The 18,360-nt window shown below is 37.1% G+C and overlaps 1 protein-coding gene across 43 annotated transcripts in view; it reads left to right on the top strand.

The window, feature by feature from the left end:
* The window catches only part of RBFOX1 (RNA binding fox-1 homolog 1), a 2,443,894-nt gene that overhangs the window by 2,347,993 nt on the left and 77,541 nt on the right, over nt 1–18,360 (top strand). The window lies entirely within an intron of this gene.

Here is an 18,360-nt window from a genome sequence, read left to right as displayed (position 1 = left end):
GTTTCCAGAGGAGACTTCCATCTCTTTAAAAAGCTTCTTTCTACATAATGGAAAACGAGACACAGAACCTGGAGTCTCTCTTTAATCACCAAATACTAGAGCTGCTCAACAAGCGGAACTGCCTCAAGTTTGATCCCTAGGAGAGTATCTGATCTTTTGATAACGCTATAGAAAAAAGTGCCTAAGGTAGCCTATAATTGACAGCTGTTATTTGTTCCTCATAGACTCTACTACTAGAACTGGGCAAATACTGTAAAAAAGATACAAATATTCATCTGAATTTATAAATGAATTCACTTTGTATTCATGCCTCTCTTCCCCACTATTTCTAATGCAGAAGCTGCCCAATTAGCCCTACTGCTAAAACAGATCTGTATTATGTTTAAAATATGAAAAAAAATATATTGGATATTTTTTGCCCTTGTGTAACCCCCAAGTTAGTGGAGGATGATTCTAAAAAGCTCAACTTGCCCTAATGCAGGATAAGATCTAGCCAAGTACGCTTATATATGCACATGGACAGACACACTCTAAAAGTGAAGGCTCCAATTTTATCCTATATACTTTATATACTTTGACATTTTAAATATAAAAGTAATAAGTTAAAAAAGAGAATGAAAATAAAATAAATTGCCACCATATTTACTTTGTTAAAAAGCATGTAGTTTTGTTGAGTTAAAGCATAATCATCATGATCTACAACATCAGCATTAGGAGCTCAACAGCTGTGGCCAAACAAAAGGGACGGTGACAATCCCAATCCATAGTTACAAATTCCAGAAGCTACCTTTAACTGCATGCAGATATGGCTGGAATATCATCCTGTGCAACTACCTATCCATCACAGGGAATGAAGTTCCCAAGCAACATTGTTTCTGGAGCAAGTCCAGCATCCCCTTCATTGGACTTGGTGAACCTTCCACCATATCTATGACTCTTCCACAAGTGAATGAAAGAAATCTCTGGTATTATTGATGACTTTCACAGAAATTTTTTGTGTTCTTTGCAGACAGATCATGGAAATGAGTTAGTCAGTGCACGAGATACGGAAGCGTTAAAATATTTGCTCAAGACAAGGAATTGCATATTGCAAGTGCTCAGTCTTTAGTACAGGTTTCACTGTGTAGTGAATGGAGTAGAATAAGTTACACATTGAAGACAAAACACAGGGAAGAGGGTGGGAAAACAGTCAGTCAGTGTACAGAAAGCAGCTACCAACAGAAAACATTTGTACTCTAGGGAGCAGCCAACTGATATAACTCCTGCATTAACTAAAATTGGCCCGTTAGCTGGGTTGCTGTAGCAAAGATCCCATCCGACAACAGGGAGTGGGATTTTCGAAAGAGCTCAGAGTTGGCCAAACTCTACTCCCATGGAAGACAATGGGAGATAAGCCATTGACTTCAGTAGAAACAAAGTTGGACCAAAGCTGAATGCTTTTGAAAATCCAACCCAAAAGCTATAAACCATTAAGCTTTGCATTACTTTCAGATGCATACATAGGAATATCTGGTCAAATCGTGCCTTTTGCTGTGCATGTGCAGTTTTTGTATTCTCAGCAGGGGCTCTGTACATGCACCAGAGGAGAGTTAGGACTGAAGAGATTTTGTATACCACATACCTGGATCTATAACCACTGAATATTAGACATCCTCCATATATATCATATGAATGGTAAATGCTATATGCTCTTACCTAGACTGATATGATTATGAGTGCATATCTAGGAATACCAGGAGCTCCCTTCCACTTGTTTTGCACTCCCATAAGATAGTTTTGCCATTGACTTCAATGACAGCAGAACTGGGGACACTATCTCTGTTATAGAATGTATACTGAATATTAGAATTTTTTCATCATCCGTAAACAAGCTTAAGGGCTCCAAAATGCACATGCCAATTTTAATTTTTGATTAAAAAAAACTTCAATATTATAACAACGTGACAGACTTAAAAGAAGCAAAATGTTATCAGAATGCAAAAATAATCTATTCATTTATTCTATTTTATCATACTCAAGGGCATTTGAAGTTGGCAGGATATTTTTTAATTGATATATTGATTGCAATTTTGTGTGGAGTGGTGTAGTGGAATTCAGCAAAAATGATTTAGGTGGTACACATGCTTATAAATCAGACCCACATTGTTCTTGTTCTTTACGTAATTGTCTGATAAAACTTCCATCAGTTTCTGTAATTAAACTAATGGTCTAAATGAATTTCCAGATCACTAGTTATTCATTCTAATATAGAAAATGTCATTACATTGAGTTCAATTAATAGAAAGTAAGTTTACAGCCCATTGTGTCACTAAAATGGGATTCTTCTAGTTTAGCTGTTTTAATTATGAAAATTCTTTTTTTCCCTCACTTTATTTGCCCTGTTTGTGAACTACTTCATTGTTCATTCTTTGTTCGGAATAAAATAAACCATGTTTAACATTTAATATTAAAATATTTAGTGCTTAATACTCTTAAAGTCCCTGTCCTTAATATAAATATAGATAGTGTTTTTCAAATTTGTACCTTGTTAGCTTTCTTAAAAAAAGCAAAATTCAATCAATGCCAAACCTACAATCCCATGATGTGCCCAAAACATCTCATTTGTCTTGATCCTTCTTTCACAGAAATACATATGACAGATAAGTAGTCACCAGAGGATACTTTTGTTTTGTGTCAGACAGATATTAAAACAATAAACTATGTTGCCCTGGGATTTTAGCTTACAAGAAACCAGAAAACAACAAGGCAAAGATGAGATGTTTTTGAAAGGTGGGAAGGCAGTTGTTTCAAGAAATTCCCCGGAAACCTTTGGTCCTATGATATTGTTGACAGGAAATATTTTAAATGCTTAAGTTTTCTGAAGTGGATCATGAAAATGCCTTCCACTCCTTTAAAAATCTGTCTGGCTGCATTAGAGACTATCTTTTATTCTAAATTATTCATCAGATTTCAGTAGCGGAAGAAAATCCTAAATTAGAGTCTGAAAAATAAATCCGGTTATAAAAAGCTTCAGTACTGGTGATTTTGTTTTGTTTGTGCATTACTCTATTAAAATGACACACCATGTCTTTTTTATGTTTTACAGGTACATTTTGATTCCATTATATATATATATATATATAGTCTTTTTTTTCTTCACAGAGGCTTTATTGTAAATAGTGAGTCGAGAATCATTAAAACTGGAAACTGCAGGATCCCTGTTGACACACATGGCACAAATGTGGGGAATTGTCTGGGTATACTGCAAGAAGGACAGGAGACTTGTTATAGGTTTTAATCAAGCCGCAACTTTATTATATAGATGTCTGGGACTATCCAGCAGATAAAGGGTACAGTGCAGGCAAATCCATGCTTATTCAAATCAATTCTCTGGGGCTTTCACCAGGCCCAGCTTTGTTTCCTTCCAGGTCCCCCAGCCAACCCATGGCTCCCAAGAGGCGTAAGGAGGGCTATGAGAATGGAGTGGGGGGGAGGGCAGTTGGCTCCCTGCCGTACCGCTCATGGGAGTCCCCGAACCCCCTCCCCCATTCTGTTTCTTTGTCCAGTACCTCCTTTTAAATCCTTTACCAGGTCATTTATCTGGATGCTGGCTGCCCTCCCTATGGAGTACCTGCACTGAACATCCGCCCAATGTTACAAAATAAGTTGCGACATATGGCCTACCACCTTTTCTGTTCACCAGAAAAGGTCCATCCTCACAGCCACTATGAGGAAGGCAGAAAAAAACCACACTCCACAGAAGCCAATTCTGGTGGAGTGGGAAAAATTCCTTCCCAGCCCCCCTATAAAAGGGGCAACGAGCATAATGCCCACAGCAGGTCCTAACCCAGCATGCCATTCACCAGGTTTCATACCTTTATGCACATTCCTGGGGGGATGAGTCATTGCTGCAAAGTTGACCACCAAGCACCTTTTGCAGCAGTTTCTGACCTTCTTCCAACCCGCCCCCCCCAACCTCCCGCCAACCACAAAGTAGAGCTGTCCTTCTTTGGGTAAAACCATACAAATTCTGCCCTACCTTTAGTGGTGGTGCAGTCATTCCCATTAGTATGAAGGGGAGCTACATGCATAAATCCCATGTGCATGAATGAGGGATTAGGCCCCTTTAACTGCACCGCAAAAATGAACATTAAATGAAACCTAGATATATATCCTAAATCACCAGGCTGTGTCGTTCACTTGGCACAGAAATAAAATTTAATTAACTTTAAAAGAATATTGCTTTTGTGAAATCCTCTTGATATGTCCGGCATCTCTGAAGATACCCCAGAATGTGGCATCTCTGTTAAAGGGGGTTGCAGTAGGACCACTGGAATTTATAATGTCTACTTCTGGGATACCTTCCATGACTCAGGAAATACCAAGAAGCTTTCACAGGGTTCGGAAAGTCTGAAGAAATATTTAAAAAAAGTAATTTTAAGTGTATTTCTGCACTGAAATATTAATGGAGGCATTCCATGCAGAAATTTGGCCTTAACTCAGTATTCATGTTTGCTTTGTGATTACATAATAGTGTACATTGTGATGATGGTGGTGGCATTCCTCTGAGACTTCAAGATTGTTTGGCTCTTGTGCTTTTGAGGCAGGTGTTCTGTGTATTTGTACTGTTTGTGTTTAAGACATAATTGGCCAAATTCAGCCTAAATTGACTTCATTGGAATGACACCATGACTGAATTTGTCCCACTCTAGCTGACATGGTTTTCAGTTGGGAAGAGACTATGCAGTAAGTAGTTTTGGACTGATGTGTAGATCAAAAAGGGTTTAAAGTGGAGCATTACAGAATTATGTGTCTACTTTTGCACCTAAAAGCTAAATTAAAACTGCTTCATGTTCTGAAAAAGTAATAGATTAAACTAATTTAATAGATATAGTAGTACAGCATTGTATTTTCAACTTCGTGTTTTTGTTTGCCTTGTACTGCTCATTCAAACAACAAAAAGAACCTTTGCATGTAACTTCTGCAGCCCTGCCAAATTAAACACTATAGGATTGAGATTCATTCTCCCTTGCTAAATGAAATGTTACAAAAATCCTACCCAGAGGGAATTGTCAATACATTTTAGTAGGCAGATCACAAACATCACTTCCACAGTGCCAAAACCTCATTACTGCACATTTAGCTACTAAGGAATCTTTGATGTGTCTCTTGAATTAATTCATTGCATTTATTTATGGCTTGAAAAAAATTATCTGGTGGTAAACAGGAATAATGTGAAAAAAACTTAATTCTTTGCATAGGTCATACTAAAATGCTTCATTCTGAGTAAATATGAAAATAAAAATGTTTGAACATTGAAAATCTTTGAATAATTCCCTTATATGATCTGATTCTGTAAATCAAACACTTTCATCAGTTTCAACTTTTCCAAATTTTTATATATTTTCCCATGTTTTACATTAGCATTTGCAGTCAAAAATGTTGGAATTACCCTTATTCTGAAAAAAAGATTATCTTTGATATAAAAGTGGTTTTGAACATGGTTTGGCCAATATTTCAGACCAAGGGGCAGATCTTGAGCTAAGTTTCACTACGGTGAATCAGAAGTAACACCACTGATTTCCAAATATATTACTTATAAAACCAACATACAATTTATTAAATGGAATGAAAAGAATACCATATTAAATGTGTACGGTCTCGGTTTGGGTATCAATCATTTCTAATTTCTGAAAACCTGAATTTGCAGGGCTTGATTCACACATGCTGGATCAGAGGTTGCAAATTGCACCCACCTCCCCCAAGAGGGACAGTTGTACCCCAGGACATGGTTCCAGCCCTTGGAGAGGACAAATGGTGTTTGCATTACTACTTTCTGGCACTATACAAACAGTGTGCTTGGCACTTTACAAAGAAGTATGTAGACCAGGTCTCTGTCCCAAAGATCTTATGGTTTAGATAGGCAACAGAAATAGAAATAGACACCAGAGGCATTGGGATGAGAAGTGATGAAACCAACTGGTTTGACCAGGTGAAGTTCAGCACACCTTCTTAGTGCTTCTACCATTTTTGTTTGGATTTTTTTCTATCTTAAAGGAGTAAAGATTTTCAGTCGTCAAGTGATAACAGTCGCCTGAGGAGAGAACTAAGGAGAAAAGACATTGTGGAAGAAGTGAGTTTTGAGGAGGGACTTGAAGGAGGAGAGGGGTGAAGGCATGGCAGACTGAGGCAGGAGGGGGGGAGTATCTTTCTTATGGGTTTGATTTCTGTTCCTTTTATTCTTATGGTGGGAAGATTTTTTTTGCATATAAATGTAACATATGATTGTTAAAAGAATCAACAGGTGAGACAAATAAATAATTACAATAAAACTCATGTTTAGAATATTAAATATAGTTAGATTTCTTTGCACATTTAAAGCCAAGTAATGTAACCATATCTTCTTGAAACTTAATTGCCAGCTCTCATAGGTTATTCGCATTCCTAGTTAGAGACATCATTCTTCACTTACAGGACCTGATTGTCTTTTCACACTAACTTTACATGGTGGTAACTGTGATAGAGCTACTACAGATTTACACTGAAGCAAAAGAGAGGAGACTTAGACCCATGCTACATACAGTTTGGATCCCTGCCTATGGTGATAACATTTTCTGCTTTGTATTGCCTCTTTGTTTACCATAACAAGGGAGTTTACACCATTGTGCTGTGTGTTGAGTTTCCGGAGGCTGTAAATGCATGTTTACATTTTTGTTTGAGAAATCGATCAGCTCAGCTCATACCATTGTGAAGAACATTTTGCAGAGTGCTTTACTTTGATTTCTACAATCATAATTCTTTGTCATGGCAAAAGGATCCTTAGATTCTCTTGTGATTGGTACAAAGGCACCTTAGTTCTTGTGGAGTTCAGTGTAGACAATGCATTGGAGGAAGCTGTCATATCAGGTAATGAGGAAAATCCTTACTCAGGTGCAGAGCCTGACTGGCCAGAGCAGCATGTATACAAATGTGAACAGGATTTGGCAGTTTGTCTCTTATAAACTTATAAAATGTTAAAGATCTTTGTGTCCCTTGCATTTTCTGCATGCCAGCTAATTTAAGCAGTGCTTGAAGTTAAAGGAAATCCTTTTTTGCAGATGAGCTGCCAAATTCACTGATGATACCATCCCAAACTAATCCTAATAAAACCTGTATTAAAAAACAAAAACAACCCCGCATCTCACACACACAAATATATATGTGCATGTATACTATATATTCTAATCTTCCATCCCAACTGAGTGACAATGAAGCCTTTATACTATATCTTTGTGTATTCTGTATGTGATACATATTTTACAGAAAAAATAGAAATATTTTAGAGAGCTTTAACTTTTTTATCATCTGTCTCTCTGTAAAGCCAGGTACGTTAGTTATTGTGAGTGAAATAATAAAAGCATTTGAACGAGAGAGAAACATAACTAATATTTTTTAGAAACATGTAAAAGATATCAACTAGATTTTTTCCATACCTAATCATCTCACACTTTTAAGGACCTGTATTATAATATTATAATTATATCATAATTATTAGAGCTGTATTTTAAACATATTTTATTATCTTCCATTGGAAAGCTGAAAATTTCCTTTTCTAATGGAATAAACTTCCCAATGATTCACCAGATATCATACCTTAAACTTGTGACTAGTACAGGGATGAATATTGCCCATCCTAGGGTTTGGATCTTGGGGCTAAACAAATTTTGGGGGAAATTTCACATTTGGGGACATTTATCTGACAGGTTAACTGTTTTTAAAACTGTTGGTCTTTGACACTCTGGTGAAGTATAGAATGGTAGAAGTGCTCCCAGAGGAGATGGATTAGTGAATGGAGTGCACGAGTCAGTTAAAAGTTCATGAATCACTACAGAGAAGACATTGCACATTGTGGAGCACTGGTGTGATACGCTTTCTTTGGCGAATTCCACTTGGAGAAACTTGATGGATTGTATACTAGCTGTGGCGTCTTCTTTAATTTCTTATGTGGACCAAGGCAGATAGGGTTTTAATATTCCAGCTTGGATAAATTCCAGCATGACCTTGAATCTCAGTGGCCAGACTGAAGTAGATGGGGGTGGTGCTTACCAGTTCTACAGAGCCAGTCAGCACTTTTGATTAGCAACACTTTAGTCATTCATGTATTTAATTTAAGACACTCTGGTCTTCATCCATACTCCAGTATTTCGCAATCATTGTGGTGTGTGTAAAATAGAGGTGTCTGCCTGGCTGAAAAAGTTACATAGTGCTGTATGTTATCAGCATATTGTTTGGATTATAGCCCATATTGTCTTTCTTTGTTTGCCCTTTTAATGGGTGTAAGTGGATGGTAACTAGGAATGATGTAGGATTGAAAGTTGAGTGACACACATGTTAGAGGAGTTCTTAGAGAGGAAAAGCAGCTCCATTTTGGGGAGAAATTGAAAAGGAATGAATGTAGCCAACATAGTATTTTCCATTGAATCCTTCCAGTGGATCCACGGCATCTCATGATCAACCATGTCAAAGGTGATTGATAGGTTGAGAAGACTCAGCATGATTGTCACCCCCGTGTCCCTTGCCTATCAGTGCTGGATTAGTTCTGAGTCTTTGTCTGAAGCCAGATTGGGAGGGTCCAGGATATCTGTAGAGTTTTAAGGTTGCTGGAATCAGGTCACTACCAAATTCTCAATAATCTTCCCTAGGAAAGAGAGAGTTGTGACTCTGTGGAAGTTGGTGGGGCCTTTTGCTCTAAGTGCTGGTTCCTTGAGGACTGGGGAGACCATTCTGTTTTTGAGGCTGTATAGCAGGGAGCCATCCCTGAGGAAGGCATTAAGTATTTGTCAGCAAAGGATGCAAGTATTGCCTGCTTGCCTTGGCCTGCCAGGAGGGATATGACTTCAAATCTTAGGTGGTGACACTTTTTTTCTGCACATCTATAACCAGCATCTGTTGGACTCTGTTCAGTCTGGCAAACCTTTTCCCGTACAGGTATGTTTATGATCGGATCTGGCAGTTGTTTCAGATTCATTCAGAGTAGAATGCAAATGCAGCCCTGAGGTGTTTACAATAGTATAATAAATTAACAGATTTAAGGGTTGGGTCAAAGAATGGGTTTCAATGACCACATTGACGTAAATTAGTGTTTCTCATCTGAGCCTGTAAAATTTGGTTTCAGAAATAGGTAGAACTTGAGTTGTATTTTTCAGACTCCTCCTTTTGTATCTTACTTTCATTATTTATTCATGTCCTTAAAAGTGTGTTCTCTGTATGAAACCCCTTCAACTCCGATGAAGTGAGCTGTAGCTCACAAAAGCTTATGCTCAAATAAATTTGTTAGTCTCTAAGGTGCCACAAGTACTCCTTTTCTTTTTGAAGCATTATGCATTCTCGAGTTAAATCTCAATCTTCAAATACAGATGGGTGTATAACTTGCCTACTGACCTGAATGTAAAAAAAAAAAAAATCGTAAAAGATTTGGATGACATGTTTAACAGACTGTGATGCAATAATGATATTATACGTCACAATGATATAGATCCCAGAGGCTGCAAAAATGTGTACCATGTAAAATCTCATTAACACTGAGAATTAAAATAAAAATTGAATTTAACCATATGGTAAAATTACATATTATGAGAAAATACAAGCACCAAGTGACTTGGTTAATAGTATGGCGACTTACTAAACCCAAGCAAGTTAAGGATTTGTACAGATCCAGAAGATTTGAATAAGACCATCAAGCATGAGTGCTACCCCAAGAGAATAGTTGATGAAATCATGACTATATATCTAAATGCAAAAAGTATTTGCTAGTCTGGATGCAAGCCAAGTGTTTTGAAAGATCCCAGGTGATAACGTTTGTGCAAAACGCTCCTTTTGGTAGATACATTGTATAAGTAATTTTCCTTTGGGATTGCATCAGCTCCTAAGGTATACCATTGCTTCATGTTTGAGATCTCTGAGCATGTGAATGGAGTGGAAGTAAATTGGTGACGGTGTGCTGATTTGTGATAAAAATTATGAACAACAGAATGAAGGACTGCATAATATTCTGCAGGTTTCAGTGGTAGCCGTGTAAGTCTGTATCAGCAAAAAAACCCGAGGAGATACAGAATCAGGTATAAATACATGAGGGTACTCTGGTCACTCAATAACAAATGGTCACAAATAACAGACCTCAAAGTGGCAATTCTTCAACAAAAAGACTTCAAAAACAGACTCCAACGTGAAGCTGCAGAACGGGAATTAATTTGCAAACTAGATAACCATCAGATTAGGCCTGAATAAAGGCTGGGTCATTACAAAACCTAAACTTAATTTCCCCAGTACTAATTTCTCCCTATTGTTACTCTCACCTTCTTGTCAACGTCTGTAATGGGCCACTCTATTACCACTTCAAAAGTTATTTCTCCTCCCTTGGTATCCTGCTGTTAATTGATTTGTCTCGTTAGACTGACTTAACACTTGGTAAAGCAACCCACATCCTTTCATGTATTACATACTCCTGTATCTTTTACTTCATGCATCTGATGAAAGCTTATGCCCAAATAAATTTGTTAGTCTCTAAGGTGCCACAGGACTCCTCTTTTTTTTTTTTTTATAATATTCTGCAGTGTGCCAAAGTAAAGAACTTTAAATTAAACAGAAACAAATGCCAGAACAAGCTGAATGGGATTATCTATGTAGGTAAGACATAATACATACATCGTGATAAAGGAGTTTTGGCTTGAACAACAACAAACAAAAAGCGGCAATTGCAGAAATGGAAGGAATTCAATACCTTACAGAGATTCATGGGCATGTAAGCATATCTAAGAAAATTAGAGGGAGAATGTCTATTTTGAAATTTAGTATTTATTTCAAGTATCTCAACATGTCTGTTTTAAAACCTTGTTTTGTATATTTGAGAACCAACAAAAAACTGTTTCTGCATTTTTCATCTTCAGATCTTTGCCCTCCTGATGAATGCATTTTGCTTTTGTTTCTTGGCAATATGCACACACTTAAAAAATTGCATTTATTACATATATGACACTCCACCGTGTATGCTGGACATTTTTTTGATATTTTGTGTGTGTTTCCACATTTTTTGCAGAAAATCAAGTGTTGTGATGTTTGTTTATCCTTTCATTATGGATTCCTTGGTACTCATTTTTTATTAAATGCACTCCATTTCTTCACTTCAGTGTTTGTGAGCATTTTCTTTTGTGAAACATGAATATCCACTGGGTCTTTGCAATGTCAAGTCCATTTCTTACAATAACCTTGCTTTGCCTTTGTTATCAACTATACCATAAATAGGTGGATCTCCAACTATGCCATTTGCTAACTGATCAAAGTGACATACCTTTGTGTTGTTACAGGGGTCTGTAACATGCTCAATTTTCTCATCTGTCCCTTAGTATCTTGGTGGGTTTTTTTTTAAATAAAAAGTGCATTTTCCCATTTGACTGAGGAATTCATGGGGCCACATTTTCTCCAAAGATTTCATTTACTTTAACACCATGTAAAAGACATATGACATAAAGGAGTGCTAGTAGTATAGACTGATTTTTATTTCCTGGCCCTGGTCGCCAGATGTGGCTCCTTTGTACAAAAAGGTATTCCCAGGACATGATAGCGTCAGTATTCACTGACTCCTGTGGCTGTTATTTTTCTTGGTGGTGGTGGTGGTGGTGGTGGTGGGGAGGTATTGTGGGAGAGGAGGAGGTGAGAGAGAGAGAGAAATTAATACTGTATACATTTAGAACAAATATAAATAAATGTTCTTTCTTTCAAGGGAGCTATTCAGCATGTGCAAGTCATTGCTGGAGTAGTTAAGTAATTGGATTTTTAAAAGGAGTTGGATAGTATTAAGATACGGCTAATCAGTTATTAAACTTCATGGCACCAGTTGTTTGTCCCAGGTGTCAGGAAGAAAACCCCTTCCTATGCACAACAGAAAGCTAGCTTTATTAAGGAGTGGGAGGTTGCCTTCTGCTGAAAAGTCAACGATACATCTGCTTAGGGCATTTTATTAGATTGAAAAATCAATGGTGTGCTCTGGAATGGCAAATCGTATCATATTTGTTGGTGTGTGTGTGTATGTAATTGAGCAACATTGTAGGTTTCTTATGGTTCCTTCAATAGCTCTCAGAGCTGCTATTTTGAGAAATATGTACATAGTCCTCATTAAAAGCTAAAACCTATGCAACATTTATGGTGAAGCTTTGGACTAATCTGGGTTTGACTTGAAACTTTTATGTAGTGATGTTGTGTAAGGGGATTCAATTACAGGCCACACTGTTTTGTAGCTATCTGTCTCACATAAAAAGTTAATTAATCAGGGCTGTGTCAGTTTTCTTGTGCCATGTCAATTTGCAGCAAGGTAATTAATCACTAATCGCTCAACATGCAGCAAGCGGAGGGACAATCCACGACTCATTTATTGTCTTTTTTTTTTCAAAATAAATGGCACACACAGCCATGAAGAAACACATCTTGCCTTTCATAGTATTTTTATCGACACTTTTGCATGTTGTAATAGACTGTAGCAACAAGCAGCTGTAGTTCAATGGAATATGAATATTAAAGAAACAAATGAGAGCAGATTTATAGGCCATTGCTTTTCTGTTATGTCAGTTTGGAGATTACACCAAGCAAATGAACAGTGAAAAATTACTCTTCCATGTGGAGAATGGTGATTAGACTTGTACATTAATTAGAGATTTTTGTTTTCCTTTTCAATGCATTTCCAATGAGAATGTCCTATAAGAAACTGTTTGTCCAAAATGCAGATTTATCATTCCTAAACAACAGTGTCTAAAATTGACATGTATTTTGGCACAATGGTAAAGAAATGATTGTTTCAATAATCCCAAGTAAGTGTTTCAAGAATGAAAGCACTGTGAATGGAAGAAATAAGGGGCCCGATTCTGCACGCATTGACATCAATGGCAAAACTTCCATTGACATCAGTAGAGTAGGGATTGGGCCCTGAGATAGACTTCCCACGGATTGAAAATAGTGGATGCAAAATAATTTTGTTGATATTTTTGTAAGCATCATGAATTTCCTTAATGTGTTGACTATAAAATTATCTAAAATAAATATAGGCTTAAAATCCATTTTATTTTAAAAAGGGTGCTTACAGAGCTTAAATTTGAACTGGAACACTCTTTGGATTTAGATTTAAATGCAAAGACCTAGGGGCATGATTCTAAATAGTCTGTTTATAATTCTGTGACTTGTATAAAAGCAAGTTGTATTGGAAAACATATTTGAGATCTTTTGCAATTTAGAAAAATATTAGGTCAACTGAATATTCACAACAGTGTACATCAGCATAATGTCCTTATTCTGTTGCTGAAAATTTAATTCGCTATGATACTTATTATTCTATCTATTCTCAGCATGCTACTGCTTATACTTCTTTGTTTGTAATTTATTGTCCAGCACTTCTGATGGATTTCCTCAACAGGGATCTTTCTAATCCATGGGACTTATGTAAATTTGGTTCCTGCCTTTTTAACAATTAAAATATTTTACAGTAAATTAGCCACAGACTGATTCAACCAAGACGTAGCCTTAAAACCCTTTAGTGTAAAATATTTGAAGGCTCTTGATAGGAAATGACCTAGTAGTTTGTATAGAGTGAGGGATGAGGAGTGGTAGATTCTCTCATCCATTTTGATGGCACACCTTTATTTACACATATGGCACTCTCATGCAAATTCAAACCAGAGCACAAATCCAAAGAATAATTGCCCATTAAAGCGGTTGTATATTTTTATGGCTTTGATGCATAATCTGCTCCCCTGTTGATTTTTGCATCTGCTACTCTTCCATCTAACCCAAAGCTCTAAAACTTTAATACACAGTTTATAACCCTCAAGTATTTTGAACTGGTTTGTGTTCCTCCTCTTGGGACATCAAGGCTTGAGAGATTTGTGCATCTAGCTTTTATTTTCCAATGCACATGTTGAGGTTTAGAGTCTGGATATCATGCTCGACAATTGTAAAGTTCATTTAATACAGAAATGCTTAAGAACAGTATGTGTTATATCTCTTGGGAGAAATTCGGGTTTCATTAAATGTCAGCTGCGAACTCAATGGTTAAGTTCTTCTCTTTGTCTTCATGCCCATATTTGGTTTCTACATATGATTGGTTCACTTAAGCTGTACACATACACCAGCATGAATCCTCTAAGGTCAATAGGCACAATATGCAATCTACTTCTTATGTGAGAGACCTGTGGTGAATTTTTGTAGCAGAACACATTTGAAGTGTTTTCTGAATATAAGAAACAACTTTGAATATTTGTGATGGCTTGTTTCCTCACCCTCCACTGTCCACAAGACACATTGTTGGTGTATGTTTTAAGGTTGCTTGTACCATGATCACCTGGAAAGACTTAATATAACCCATTATAGTTTACGGGCTAAATTCAATTTTCATTGCAATGATACCAGCTTTTTTTACTTTGATTCATGTTAAATATCTATCGCAATAAGCTGCAACAGGGACTCTTCCCAATACATTGCACCTATGATATTTTTCTTTTTAAACTATGGCAGTAAATTATTTATATATTCTCTCTAGGCCAACATAAATACTTCCTGAGTTAGGCCTTTCATTTCTTCTTTTTTAGGTTTTAGGCAGTATCAAAGTGATGAAGCTAAATTTCTGTGTAATGTGGAGATTTAGGAACTAACTTATTTTAGAATGCCATTCAGATGTGACTATCAAAGTAGCAAGTTAGCTCTAAGTAGAGAATAATCAGTAACTATTAGATGAGCTAATGGAACTGTTTCATTTTCTTGATAGTTGGTTGTATTCAGATTTTAGAAACGGTCTGATTTAAGTCATATCATCTTCTTTGCCATGGCTGTGATGGAAGAAAGCTTCCTTTCCCCCATCACTGCATCAGAGAAATCTAGTCAGCCAAACATTCTGCTAAATATGAGCTGCCTCAGCTCAAAATCAGAAACAGATGTTTCTCGCTGTGCGATTCAGACACAACTGACCCTCTTCGTAATAGTACATTCACTGGTTGAGTTTCAGCCAGGTTGGCATACTGAGGTGCTAAGGGAACTTAGTCCTGCAAACTGTGAGTTAGACTTTTGCCCCTCGTGGTGAGTAAATTCTGGCTGGTTGGTACTGAGTTCATTGTTAGTTGAGAGTACAGATAGAGGAGAGTGAATAATTGATCTTTCAGTTCCGTAGTCAAACTGAAAAATTTAAAAAAACATTTTTTTTGTTTTGAACCAAAAATTTTTTTTTTCATTTTTTTTCTGAAAAAAATGTGCCCAGCTCAAATTGCTAATGCCCCTCCTATGACACAAATGATTTTATTAGGCCCATGCTTAAGCTGTTTCCTAAAGCTGGGTGAGGATACTGAAAATAAACTTTGTGTTGTCTGGCAGCCACAGGTATCCCTGAACCCTTCCACTATGGTTTATGACCTGGGTTTGGCATGGAGACTGCACTAACATCATTTGTTGCAAGTTTTTAAGCAATGGTGAGATGGCCTAAAGGGTTATTCTAACTCTAACCTTGAATACCACTGTCTACAAATCACAGTTCAGCTGCTCAGAAAATCAGGACATAGGCTCATGTTGTACACATGTGTAGAGGAAGTGGTGAATGAATTGCAAAATGCATATTTTACATAGGAAAAAATTGTGCAGTATTTTACAAAGTGAAAAATCATACAAGGTAAATGACTTAAATGCTGACAATAGGTAGAGTTTGATAAACATAGAATGGAACATTTTCCATGAAGAATTCGTAGGTTAGTGTTATCATATCAACTGGTTTCTTAATAGCAGTGCTCAACAATAACTACCTCAAGCTTAGCCTGGGTTTCTTTGACCACCAGTTTTGCTTTTTTATCATCTCATATACACATACGGCTCCTATCAACCACTAATGCAATGCCAAGGGCAGAACTTAGCCCTGACTGTTTGTGTTGTCAAATTTTGTCAATTACACTTGAATATATGGTGAGACCAGCACCTACTATAGACATCCTCCTGTTTTAAAAATCCATTTTTAGGTGTCCCAAAAGTTTCCAGTACCATTTTCTTTAAAGTAGTTAAAAATGAACCACTATGAAGTACTTATCTTTTCTGATCCCTTGGGTCACCATTTAGGACAGTAATACTTGTCTTAGCCAGAGCCTGAAGTCCTCTCTTACTTTTAACTTAGTCCTTGCTCAAGCAAAAGTCTTGTCAACCCTGGAATTTTTTATTTCAGTTTAACATGTTAACTAATACAGTAGTAAATTCTAGTGTAGACAGAACACAGATTGTTTATTCCCAGGCTGCTTAACACTGGGTTTAACTCATGAGAGTCGTGCTTTTAATGCCAGTGAGACCCTGGTGGAAAACATAACTGTGAATGTGTTTATATCCTGTCCACACTAGAATTTACAGCTGTTAATTAACACATTAGAACATTGTTTAAAATTTCACTGTATGCAACTTCTAACTGAAGATAGTAGAGGTTCTCCTGAGTAAAAAACGGAGAGGTGGGTGGGATGTGGATGCACAGTGGAAGCAGGGAGGGCTAGAAATGATTCCTCAAGGAGCACAGGGACTGCTCCCTCCCATTCTCTTGGGGGCAGCGATGGGGTGGTGCTTGGGCCTGGCTTCTTTGCTCCAGTACTAGCCAGCTTCTTGGGGGGTAGTAATTTGCAGCCCTGAAGGGCATAGTAGATACACTGTGTGTCTTGGAAGAAGCCCGATGAGGCAGTGTGCTACCTCTTACTACAGCATTTGTTTACAAGGGACAATTGAGCCCTGAGTTGAGAAGCTCAGGATCTGGCCGTCTGTGATTAGCTATTTCATGTGTACCTATGGTAGTCAAGTCTTATATGCATGACATTAAAGGGATTCTAAAAAAAAAATCGCTAGTTTAGAGCAATGAAAGCATGACTCTAACTCACTGATGTGTACAGAAAAGTGCTTCTGTTAATTAGTGGAATTCCAGGGGCATAAAATGTGTTTTCATTTGTTCCAGGGAAAAGATCCTTACAACACATTCCAAGTCTTTTTATTTCCTTTTTTAAAAAGGCTTCTTATATGCACTCTTGCAAAACGAGCGGCAACATATTAAGACCTGTAAATACTTCTTGCTGATTTTGACAGATTTTTTATTATTATTATAGCAAAAAGAAGTGTAAAACGGAATACTGGATTTTCATTTTTAAAAGAATGTTCTCCCTTCGTTATATTGCCATAGCACTGTTTCATGTTGTATCTCGACATCTAAATCCTAGCAGAATTACTGTAAAACCTGCTTGTCGCTGAGCGGGATCTGGTGAAGCCTGGAAGGTACTATAGCAAGGTGACAATGGATAGGTCACCATAATTACAGTATAGTCCCTCATACAGGCAGCCAGTTGCTTTTGCACATCATGAATTTTTCATTTTTTTAATTTCAAATTCAGTGTTTCTGTTAAAACTTAATATTAAAATTGATGAAAGACATATTAGGATTCAAACCCATTCATCTTTCAACTTCAAAACAGTAAGAATGTTATGTATCATTACCTCTATTCATTTGCTTTTATTAGGGTTTATTGGGTAATATTTGTTTTATTCACTTTCCGTATTTACACACTGAGACAAATTCATCCCTGGTGTAACACTGCTGAAACAATTTGAGTTACACAAGACCTGAATTTAGTTCCTTATCTCTCATTGATGGGTTTGCTGTTCAAAACAGACCTGTTCTAATATTTGCCAGCAATGCCTATCACAGGAAAAATGTAGGTAATGCAACACATGGGTCTACAAACTTGAAAAGAAAGTAAAGCAGAAAGTGTCATACTTTTTCATTTGTATTTATAAAGTTTTATGCAGAGTAGAGTTATAGACTTTTTACATAATACCTTGTCCCCAAAACACTTATACTTTGGCTTGTCACCGTTTAATTCTGATGGAAATATTTTAAAGTCTTATGGAATTACAATTAATGTGGAAATTTAAACTGAACATAATTGAGGGATTCTCTTACTCCTGACCTATGTAGCAAAACCATCACTGTTAGGGATGAGTGTTATATTGGCTTATTTAGGGCTTGTCTACACTTACTGGGGGATCGACGAGCGGCAGTTGATACATTGGCGGTTGATTTAGTGGGTCTAGTGAAGACCCACTAAATTGACCGCAGATCGCTCTCCCATTGACTCCTGTACTCCAGATTCAGAAGAGTAGGAGGAGTCAACGGGAGAGCGTCTCCCATCAATATCGCGTAGTGTGGACCCTGTGGTGTGTTGATCTAAGCTACGTCGATTTGAGTTATGCTATTCACGTAACTCAAATTGCGTAGTTTAGATCGAATTTCTCCTGCAGTGTAGACAAGGCCTGAGATACTTCTGAATAATACAACTTTGGCCTTTGAATGCACTAAATTGT

The sequence above is a fragment of the Caretta caretta genome, chromosome 10, assembly GCF_965140235.1.
Source record: "Caretta caretta isolate rCarCar2 chromosome 10, rCarCar1.hap1, whole genome shotgun sequence".
Taxonomy (NCBI): domain Eukaryota; kingdom Metazoa; phylum Chordata; order Testudines; family Cheloniidae; genus Caretta; species Caretta caretta.
This window is presented reverse-complemented; position numbering and strand designations above follow the sequence as displayed.